Source organism: Cajanus cajan, chromosome 5 (genome assembly GCF_000230855.2).
Source record: "Cajanus cajan strain Asha chromosome 5, NIPB_CcT2T_4, whole genome shotgun sequence".
Lineage (NCBI taxonomy): Eukaryota > Viridiplantae > Streptophyta > Magnoliopsida > Fabales > Fabaceae > Cajanus > Cajanus cajan.
In genome coordinates, this window is record NC_138521.1 from 10,048,752 (window position 1) to 10,057,551 (window position 8,800).

An 8,800-nucleotide genomic window follows, 5' to 3' on the forward strand; every position below is an offset into this window, starting at 1 on the left:
TTGGTGGATGCCAAGAGGGGACCGCAGCATGGATGGGTCCACACTCTACACACTCTGGACAACCATAGATTTCTTTTTATTTTGGCAGCATAGGATTAAAAAATTCACGAGCTTAAACTTACAATCACTACCAACGCCGATTAGAGCAAAATTGTAGGGATTAGTAAAAATTTAAGTGAAGTATAAGTTGTTAATTGCATTTACGTGTTAATAGCTAAAAAATAAATAAAAGAGGAATCGGTTGTGTTCATATAATTATACGTACATGTACGTGTAAAGAGAACGACAATTATGCGTGAGGCATTATGTACATTTTTAGAGTAATAAATTTTAATCATATAGCTGTCAAAAAAATCAATCATATAATATAATTATACATAAATGAAAAGATTAATCATTAATGCAATTTTTTTTTATAGTAATTACGAGCTTGAATGTTCAAAATAATTTATTATTTTTGTTGATTTCCATTGAAAGTTAATTTGAAATATTACCATGTGACCAATTTATATATGTATATATACACTAGCTCGTAAAATATATAATATAATTATTTATTTTATATAACTAAAATTTAAGATAATTAAAAATCACTTTTTATATGAAGTATTCATTAATTTTATCAATAGTCAGTGCAATCTCTAATTTTAATATTTTTTCACTTATTTACAAAGTATTTATTAACATTGTTTTTACTATGTTGTTGAATAAATACTCAATTTATTCCCTAAAATGAAAGATGATAGAAGTGACCAATAGGTTTTAAAAGATTTTTTTGAGTCCCTAACTTTTAATTTCGTTATGCAAGTTAGTTCTTTTATTATATTTAATTATTAACTCTATTATTTTTTTAAACTGACAACTGTTAGTGTCAGGTTGGTATCTATTATCTCTTTTAGTTAGTTATTTTCTCTCCTAATTACCTAATTTGGACCATAATGCAAGGTTTTAGTGCTTTCCATCAACAATTAACGCTTTGTCATGTTTAAATATTTTCGCCATGGATACTATGGTTAAAATGGAAGGTTGTTAGATTTCGTAGAATTTTCTATAATTCAATTTTTCAACCTTAGACATCCTTAATTTCTTCACGTTTTTTAACTACAAGTTTAGGATTGTAAATCCTAAGTTATTAAATTTGAGGTTTAACAAAATGAATAATTGTTCTAAACTTGAGCAATGATGCGTTAATCGAATATGAGTGTTTTTCTCAATGTTTAATGAATCGCAAAATTTCTATGATAGAAGTGGAAAAAACTTAGTGGTAATGATTATCTATATTATTATGGAAATATGGCTTTGTTAAGGATTTCACAAACAACTAGAAATCCAAGAGAAAAAAATTCACTTGTCTTTTGTCCATGGTATGGTAGTTATGTTATTGATGTTTTTGTTCTTTTTTTAGGTTTTCTTTTTTCTTACTGGTTTGACATTCAGGTTATTTTTACTAATGCATATCATTCAAGCAACTGCAAATTCTTTACTTGGAAGAAAGAATATATTCCTATGTGACAATTAAATATTGATTAGTCATGCGACCAACAGAGTTAGTAACTTAATATAACAAAATAACTAACTTGGATAACGGAGTTAAAATTTAGAGACATAGATGTCACAAAAAAGCTTTCAAGGACTTATCGGCTACCTTTATCATCTTTCAGAAACCAAATTGAATGTTTACTCCTATTTTGTCCCGTGATTTTTATCCTTCATACTTTATTTAGTTTCTATTTATTTTTTAAACTTCTCACACCATATATATAACTAGTACTCACACCCTCTAATTATTAATTACTCGCACATATTTAATTTTAATTATTTTTATCATTTATTTTACTTTACTTTTGGCTAAATTATATTTTTTGGCTTATCTATTTTCTTTTAGGATTCAATTTGGTTTCACTATTTTTAAATTGTTCAATTTGTTCTTCTAATTTTTAAAAAATGTTCAACATTTCCTTATCGTCTAAACTGATATTAACAATGTTAATGAAATTAGACAAAAGAAAAGTTATCAAATTGAATAATGATTAACAAAAATTGATAAAAGAAAATATTAAGTAGGTAAGAGAAAATTCAAATTTATCTAGATAAAAAAAATTAGATAAATTATTATTCAATTTGTTCTCTCTACTTTTGAATGTTTAATTTGACCTCACTATTTTTAATTAAATGATTCAATTTAGTTTTCTAATTTTCAAAAAAAATCAATTTTACCCTTTCATCCAATTTCATTAATATTATTAGTGTCGATTTAGACAAAATAATAACATTGGATATTTTTTAAAAATTAGAGAATTAAATTGAATAATTTAAAAGTAATGAAAGCAAATTAAATCTTAAAAATAAAAAAGAGAGACCACAAGTATAATTTACCTTTCACTTTTAAACAAAATACACAAAGACACTGTAACGACCCGCCTGGTCAATACACACAACACAGCAAACCAGAATACTACACAGAAACGAACAAGTATATACATATAAGATCTAGAATATATATATATATATATATATATATATATATATATATATATATATATACAAGGTCCAAATCCGTCTAGAATCAGAGTGTACAAAATACATCCAGCAAATGCTAACTAAGTAGCTAAATACATCAAAAGAATAAAACTTCATCTGCTAGCTGCAAACTCTCCTCAGCAAACACCAACCTAACCCTGCCCTGCTCCCATACATAGTATGATCATCGCAGTCCAAACCACATGGAAACAACAAAGGGTAAGCTAGTGAAAGAAACAACATACATATATAAATATATGAATAATAAACAGCTACAGCTATCAGCACATCAATCATCTTAACAACATCAGCCTTAATATATATAACAGCACACCTTTCACATCATTCAGCAATAACAGCAGAGAACAGCAGTACACAGCGGTAAACAACAGTAAACACACAATGCGTCGTCACGCATATAAGTTAGTATTGGTCGCTTGTAATCGGTATAGCTCGACCTGACCCCTATACCGTGGTCGCTTTGTACACGTGTGCCTCGACCTTGCCCACACACGGGATCACTAAGAACCTAGAGGAGAACAGCAAGTTACCACTCCAAGGATCAGCTTTCTAGGGAGGGTTTTCAACAAATTGGGCTATAAGAGCACCACAGCCACTCAATCCACACAATGGGATGAGGAGTTTCGAAAACATCTCCTCTAATCTTAATGATCAACAGCTCAGCCTTATGGCCTACAACAACTCAGCCTTACGACCTACAACAGCTCAGCCTTACGGCCTACAACAGCTCAGCCTTACGGCCTACAACAACTCAGCCTTACGGCCTACAACAACTCAGTCTTACGGCCTACAACAACTCAGCACAGCACATCAATATCAGCATCCAACACAACTAAGTAGTATACAACACAGCTTACTACTCACATTTCAGCTCAACAGTCTATAGTGCAACAATATTTTAATTCAACATGAAAATCATCAATAACAGTCCAGCTCAGCACGACAATATACATCTATTACAGCTTAGCATCAATAATGTAGCATAAACATTTCACAGCACATCAAAATCATCAGTCAGCTCAACAACATTCATCATTAACAGCTTAAATCAACATATAATTCAGCTCGGCTCACAACAAAATTCAGCATTGGCATTATACAGCACAGCTCAACGTTACATCATTAACAGCATATACAACATACAACATATTCAACACATAATACGGCTCATCCACCTTGTTTACAACTCATCCATCTTGTCAAATTACCCACCCAAACAACACCAATCAACCTAAGCACCTAAAACAACTTACAGCATAGCTATCATCTTACAGCACATCTAAACATCTTACAGCAATATACATCTAATACAGCTCAACATCATCAAACAACATTTTTAGTAGTCATCACATTATATTCATCAATTTCGGCTTATACTCAGCATAAAACAACTTCTAACAGCATTTAGTGAAATCAAATCTTCGCGCCCGGCGTACTCGTGGTTGCGCCCAGCGCGGTACAACCAGAGAGCACCAGGGGCCAGCGCGCCCAGCGCAAGCATTCCCGCGCCCGGCGGGACTCAGCCAGAGAGTCCAAGGCTCACACGCGCCCGACACAATACCAATTGCGCCCAGCGCATGCCAGGCAGAGACTCTAAGGAGTCTCACGCCCAGCGCGACAAGGGTTACGCTCAGCGCAAAATCAAAAAGCCCAAAACAGGTTACAATTGGTATCGCGCCCAGCACGATCCAAGTCACGCCCAGCGCGGACCAACCAGAGACCCACATTCTCTAGCGCGCCTGGCGCACCCATCATTGCGCCCGTAAGGCTTGCCTAAATGGAGTCCCCTGGTGGCCACACGCCCAGCGCGAAGAACGGCGCTCAGCGCGAAGCTCAGCAGCAACTTCACCAAGTTCGAAAGTTTGCCCAAAACCTGCAAGAATCCACTTTCCAGCACATGCAATCCAACCAAGATACCACTTTTTCATCCAAGAGTTCAAAAATAACATCTTTTTACACTTGCACCCACAATCAAAGAAAAACCAAGAATTTTCTCAAAACCCCAAAACTCAAATTTTCACCCGATCAGTAAAGAATCAGCAATCATAAACAACCAAATGAGTTCTTAGACCCATTTTAAGCCAAAACGCAACAAGAAAACTAGCTTCTCTTACCTGAAGATTGGATCAGGATAGCCAAGAAGCAGAATCCCCTTTCCGAAGCTCAACTCGGAACTTCAATCCTTCAAAAGTCAGCTTTCTAGTCCAGAGCCCTTCTCTCTAGAACTTCTCTCTAAAAAAAACCTCTCCTCCTCAACTGCTCACAAACTCTATTTATAGACTTTTCAAAATGGACAGAACGGCCTGTACCGAATTCGGAACGGCCCGTTCTGCAATGCCTCAACACGTACAAAAACCACATGCAAAACGGCCCGTTCTGAAATCAGAACGGCCCGTTCTGGAACTCATCCAGAACGGCCCGTTCTCCATCCAGAACGGTCCGTATTCCCCTCCAGAACGGCCCGTTCTCCCTCTGGAACGGCCCGTTCTCCAACCAGAACGACCCGTTCTCCCTCCAGAACGGCCCGTTCTCAGCTACGATTTACTGGTCATTTTAATAGCTTGGAACGGCCCGTTCCAGATTGGGAACGACCCGTTCTGGGCTACTAAAACACCAACTTGCTACGTCACAGACACAAGGTATTTTTTTAAGCTAATTTATATATTAAAAAGATAGAAAATTATAAATAAAAATAAAATAATTAGAGAATTAAATTGAATAATTTAAAAGTAATAAAGCAAATTAAATCTTTTTTAATAAAAAAGAGAGACCACAAGTATAATTTACCTTTTACTTTTAAACAAAATACACAAAGACACAAAGTATCTTTTTTAAGCTAATTTATATATTAAAAAGATAGAAAATTATAACTAAAACTAAAATAATTAATTAATAAAAAGAAGTAGAAATTAAAATTAAGATAAAAAAAAAATCGTTTATTACCTGTTCCCAAAAACACAAATTTAAATTTATTAAAGAAAACTATTTTTATTTTATTTATAGCCTAAAAGTAGTTTTTTTAATGAAAAAGGAGAGAAAAAAAAAACTTACAATTTTAATTTTAGAGAAATTTTAATTTGTCAATTAAGTTACAGTTAATATAAACTAATCAATTTTAAAGTTATGAAATATATATCATATAGTTGATTGGTACATCGATCGTGTTTTAAATTATGATAAAATAAAAATAAATAATAAATCTAAATTAATAATTTATTGCTTAAAATATATTTGGATAAGTTTTAAATAAATTTACTCTAATTATAAAGTCATATTAATTTAGGTCTAATGATTAAGCATAAGTAATTATAATTATTCATATAAGTCTAAACATAAAATATTAATTGTAATGGACTTTTTTTATAAAAAAAAATAATGGACTTTCTAAATATATGCATTAAGAATAAATATCTCTATTTTAAAATAAAATAAATAATAAAAATTGAGGTTAAAAAAATAAAAATATAAAAATATAATTTAGTCTTTAATAGTCAAATTACTTTTTTTTTCAAAGTAAAGTATATATTTTACTTTAATGATTTTATTTATTATAGTTATGTATTTCAATAAATGAGAAAATAAATAAATGACATATATCCCTGGGGAATAAAATATTAAACGAAAATAATTTGATCCCTTTTACACACAAAATATATATATATATATATATATATATATATATATATATATATATTAAAAAAATTAAATTAAATTTAACATCAAATACACAGTAAAAGTCATAGTCATTAAAAATTCATTAATGTCTTTTATTTAACTTATTTATTAATTAAAGGAATCAATAAATTCAAATTAATGCCAAATCCTTTTATTTGTTCTTTTTTTTTTGCTTAAACATGTTTGTAGTCCCTTTAAATTTATTTTATAAAGTAATGTCGTTAGTTTACTTATGAAATTGTTGACAGCACTTTGATCCAAGGAAGCTAATAGTTTTTATTTTAGGAAAAATCCAAATTGATCTTAAGAAATTCATTTATAAAATAAAACATAAAAACTCATGAACAAATTAATAAATTAATTCAATTGGGAATGAAGAAAATCAACTTGATCATACAAATTTTCATAATTTAATTATTTTAGGGTTCTGTTAATTAAAAGAGTTTCATCATACACTTTCAATTAACTAGGATAAGCATTAAAAATATTAAAATAATATGAAAATATTAAAAAAAGTATTCATGAAATTTATTATTGAGGGTTCACGAGGAACAATTACATCACGATCCTAGAATATAAAGACTAGCCAGACATACGGCTAGAACTCATTAAATAGAGGAAAATGAATAATCGTAATAATTAGAAGAATCCTTCTTCAAGAGTTTGACATTTAGCCTCTTACGAAACCTCAATAACAAATACAAAAGAGAGAGAGAAATAGGGAATATATGAGAAACTAAAGCTAAAAGCTATATAATTACAAAGTACTTTAGACATTCCTATTTATATTAAAAAAATTAGGGCAAACTTTTAAGTACGATCATGTATCTCAACAAATATGGTCGTCCTCAACAACATGGGTGTGCTTTGTTAAAAAATGAAGCATAGGCGTACATATAGGCAAGCACGATGGTGATTCATAGCATGTGCATGCTTTATCAATGGTGAGGGTGTGCTTCGTCATCCAGGACACTCTAAAGAAAGCATGGTTACAACCATGCATGGCTTTAATCTTCATATTCATTCCATTTTATGTTTTAATTACACTCATTTAATCTTTTATTTTGTATTTTTCTTGTTTGTAGCATACTTAATAAAAGAAGTGAAATATTGTCAAAGACTTAACATTAAATTAAGGCAAAACAACAATGATTATTATTAGGTTATTATGTAGCATTTTTGAAGATTTAACAGTGATACCATAATTGTCTATGATATCATACCAACATGTTACACCTTAAAATTTTTTTTATAAATTTTTAAAATAAATGTTATTTATCTACCTTAAAATGATCATCAAGTACCAAAATCAATAAAATTTAGGTTTTAGAAGGATAAATGTGACACCTTCTACTTCACATATCATAAAAAACACAATCTGTAAAACTAAATAAAAAGAGTCCATAATTTAATAGAATAACATAGTCTACCATAGAGGACATCACATTTGACTAACTAGAAACAATAACCAAACTAAAGGTCAACTAAAAACCACAACAATGAAACTAACAAATGTTTTAAACATGACAAAATCAAAATAAAATCCTAACTCTTAACGTCACATCTTATCATAGCATGAACCCAAAAGCAAGATCTAAGCTTTGTCTCCAACATCATAAATATCATGATAAATCTCACCTACAACAACATTCAAATAGTACAAATACAAGAAATGGAGAGTGAGAAACATTTTACTCTAACTTATAGTGTAAAATATAGTCGGATAGCCAAACACATATAATAATACAGTAAGCAACTACATCATGGCAGTAACATGGTAATAATGTAATTTATCGTAAAATGGCAAGATTCAATATAATTGATAATACAACATATCCCTCATAAACATCACAAATTCAACACATAGAATCATTCACATGCACGATGTAATGGACTCAGACTGCAAAATGCTCATGCATGTGGCACCGGTAAAATCAAATCATGGCGTATTGTCATAAGACAACATATAGAGTAGCCTAAGAGATCATACAACGTCACACACTCATCGCACTCTACATTAGGAGGACATACAACTAGGGTCTTATCGGGATAGTTATGTCGCACAAGTTACTCCCCATGTACACAATGGGCGAGATTGGTGCTTCCTAAACCTAGTTATCCCCTAGGACTATTCCCCAAGCTTTTACACAAGGGAGTCTTCCCTGGTGGCGTATTCCATATATTACCCATCCAAAACAAGATGTACACAATGGATGTCAAATAGGACTCAATGCATGTCAAACAAGACTCAATGCATTAACATATTACAACAATTCACATCCACAATTGTACATCAATTCCTTTCATTTCATATTCGCATCATTGCTAAGCCTCGCTTAGACTTCTCATGACATCATGATACCAAACTCAATACATATTCAATTCATTCATGGTTCTCAATCATGTTATTAGCATAATCACTTGCAACAATACTGTCGCCACCGGCCCGAAACGGGCTTTCGGCATTCGCGAAGGATGGTTGATCTCGTTTATTTATTTAAAAATGTGGATTGCTAGAATGACTTATTCTCAAACTGAGACCTCGTCAAACGAGCAATTTTATTAAAAGTCTCACTAATCCATA